A 3695-nucleotide genomic window follows, 5' to 3' on the forward strand; every position below is an offset into this window, starting at 1 on the left:
GCGTGCGCGCGCGCGCGTGTGTGTGTGCGCGCGCGCGCGTGTGCATGTGCATGTACGTGTGCGTGTGCGTGTGTTCTGGGAACTTCAGTGGAGGTTTGGTAAAGGCCCTGCAATTGCTCAGCTGCAGCACAACACTAAGCTCCGTGTCTGAGTGTTTGACACTGAGTTTGACATTGAAAGAACGAGAGCCCAAATATTACGTAAACCAAACAAATCAAATAATCTAATAGACCCCACCTCACAAGCATTTTGACCAAACGGCGCGGCAAAGCGTGCAATACACTTCTAGTACCATTCTAATCATGTTTCCCCAATACATTTTGAGAACGAATCAAACAGGCCGGCCACTCAATAGATGTGGCATTGCACGGAATCAATACAATCTTGATTTGGGGAGACATTTTAGCTGCATATACAAAATGATTAATCTTTATTGTTTGCAGTAAGTTAGTGGATATAGTTCATCTTTGGAATTTGATGGTATGATACATACAATTTGTAATAGTTTAAGATTTTCTGCACGGGTGTCCTACCGTTGTTTTTTCCTTCACTGTGCCCACAATATAAGACCAAAGCGAAGCAACAGAAGCACTTTGGTATGCCACGACACTGTACCATTGCTACCAAGATTTTTGGCTTGCGGCCTTTGCCCCGGCAGCATTTGAAGTTGAACGGGGAAACCTACCAACAGAGAGCTGAGTCATCATCCCTATGACAAGAAGCCACTCTCCAGGCAATCTCTACACTCTCTGCATGCATGATCACACGTAAGTGCAGAAAATAAAAGACGTACAAGAGGCCCTCGTGTGCTTCACTTCTAGGAAGAGTGGAATCCCAAATAACTTAGTGCACATGGAACAGCAAAGCATAACATATTACAGTGGAGTGATTCGGTGAGTTGAGTTCATCTCATTCAATGTCTGGGATTCCCCTAAGCAAACTAATCATCTGGTTGTTCATCGGCGAATATGGACCTAATTCCATTGGCCAAAGGCTATCATCGAAGTTTGAGATGTCTTGGCTTGTTGAAATAAGTAATTAGCCCGAATTCTGAATCACACAGCTGCGCTGGATTGCTGTCTCGAGCGCACGCGCTACCGGACGAAAACCCCATGTACCTACATCGCTGGAAAAAAATACAACTACCCATCCACTATCTCTCTCCAGAAAAGAACGCCTTATCCTAATCCCCTTTTCTTGTGTCAACCCGGTGGTGGCGAAGAACCAGAGGACCACGCCGCCACCGGTGTCATAGCCCGGGGTGTCGAGGGAGAGGCGACGGACTGGAGGAACCAGGCGAGCCGGTCGGCGGGTAATCGGAGCAGTACCGCCATCGTCTCCTCCCCTCATCTTTCTTATACCTGGAGAGGGGTCGGCCAGCTGCCGCATCCCCGTCGAGGAAGTGGCCATGGAGCTCACGCCGGAGAGCGGCCTAGTGCTTAGGTAAGGCTGCAACCGCGCCGTCGTGTGGTCTGCTGACACCAAGGGCTGGTCCATCTGCAAACCGCTCAATTTCTCAACTCACGGCTCAGGTTCATGTGTTGCTGCTAGATTCCCAAGTCTGAGATCAGCTTCATAGATGTCTGTACTAGTTTCAGTTTCTCAAGTAGAAGAACATGTGAGCAAGGAAACTAGATTCGTTTATGTGTTGCTAAGTCTAAACTAGTTTCTCAACTAGAACAAGTTCTTGTTGTTTCTCGAGTGTCTCTGACATGAGGTTAGGTGGATGGATGGATACATATATCTAGCAAATGAAAATGTTATGATTAAGTTGATTGATGCAAGGTGTTCATCCTTTTCGCAGGAAGTTGCCTACATAAATAGCACATGTTGGATAACCCTCTGTTTGTGTAGTTGCTCAAGTTTTTAATATGTGTTGCCTGGAATTAAACGGAAGGTTGCTTTAATTTTTACTAAATCTATAGGGCCTGGAAACAAGGGGGTGGTGCGGATTTTGTACTCCGCTGAGTGGCTTCTTTTGTGACGGCGTCACGCCTGATATGGGGATTGAAGGGGGTTGGGCAGCATTAGATTCAAAAGGAGACTTTCCACTCCAAGGAGAGAATAGTTACTTGGATTTCGTTAAAAGAGTTGCATTTTGTGTGTGTACCGCATTTGCTTAGTTTTGTTGCGGCAGTTGCTCGGATTCGTTTTAGAACATTTTGTTGCATTTCTGCCTTTTGTAATGCAGTTGCTTGGTTTCCCTAGGACAGTTGCCTCCTTTTTACGAGAACAGTTTTTGCATTTTGTGTTTTTTAATTGTGTTGCTTGGATTTTTGCTAGGGTAGATGAGAAGTTGCATGGGGAGGGGGGTGAGATAGTTTTCCACAAAGGTTATTCAAATTTCTCACACATTTTTTCTCTACCTAAAGTAGTAGATAATCTAAGTAGTAATGCTAGGGACAGTTACCTGTTTTTGCTAGAACAATTTCACACTTTTCTGTTTCGAGTTGCTTGGATTATTTGCTTGTAAGTTTTTTAGATTATCATCTCAGATTTGTATATGCATACAGACTGAGAAGATACATCTATGAAGTAGTTCCTGATGGCCTAGAACTGATGCGGTGATTGATTTGCATGGTTATTTTGACTGAAGGGTGCAGAATATGAGTAAACTGACCATGATAGTTTTAGGATCAGAAAGATGGGATACACATTGATATTAGCAAGAGTAGTAGCTTAGTTTGGTAGTGCACACTCAATTTTCAGGAAATATAGCTAGAACCAATATGGCTAACACACAAGCTTCTACTCTCGGTGTGGGGTTGTTTGCTAGAATGTGTGCACATTTTGCAACCCCTGGTATTTAGTAGTTGTTGCACATCTGCAAAGAGTTGCTCAAACTCAATCATGGGAAATCCATGTACAAGTGTAGTTTTCTTTAGCCTCTCTTCTCAGTCAAGCTAACAGATAGGTGTTTTTTTGTTAGATGGGTGATGGACTAAATTCAGAGATAAGTTGTACACGACAATAGTCAATGTACACCAAGCCTTATTGAAATTGGAAAGGAACTTTTTAAGATTCCTTGATGGAATAAGCTCTTCTTGATTGGATAGGTTGGTTCAGACAAATGTTCTTTTTGGCCCTGCTATTCCTGGTTGCATGTGTTAGTTAAGAATTTCCTGCTGTTCCTAGTTGCATGTGTTAGTTAAGAATTTCCCACAGTTGCCCACAATCAACCGTACAGTTGTCCAAAACTATGTATCCAGTTGCCCACAATCAACCATACACTCGTCTAAAACCATGTATCCAGTTGTCCAATCCTCATGAACAGTAACATTACCAAGACCATAATTTGGCTAATATGCAAAGGTTTTAGATACCTTTCAAGTTTGTGTCATGGAGATGTGTCAAGAATTTATCTCCTCGGGGTGGGATCCCTTTGATATGATCATAAATACTTGGCGAATAATCATACATGTGGAGGAGGGTGGAGTTGGTCATGGGGACGTAACTAAAACCGTGATCCTCCTCCTCCCAGCTACATGGCTATCGCCTCGGTCCTCCTCCCGTCGACGCGCTCAGTGCGAAGCACACCACCGCCCCCACCCTCCACCATAAAGTAGATGCTAGGGGAGTTGCTTGATTTTTCTAGGAAAATTGCTTGGTTTTGCTAGGGTAGTTGCTTGTTTTCTTGCTAGAACATTTTTTGTATTTTGTAACCTTTTCGTAGTTGAGTTAGAATAGATGAGAAG

Source organism: Triticum dicoccoides, chromosome 6A, assembly GCF_002162155.2.
Source record: "Triticum dicoccoides isolate Atlit2015 ecotype Zavitan chromosome 6A, WEW_v2.0, whole genome shotgun sequence".
NCBI classification, from domain to species: Eukaryota; Viridiplantae; Streptophyta; class Magnoliopsida; order Poales; family Poaceae; genus Triticum; species Triticum dicoccoides.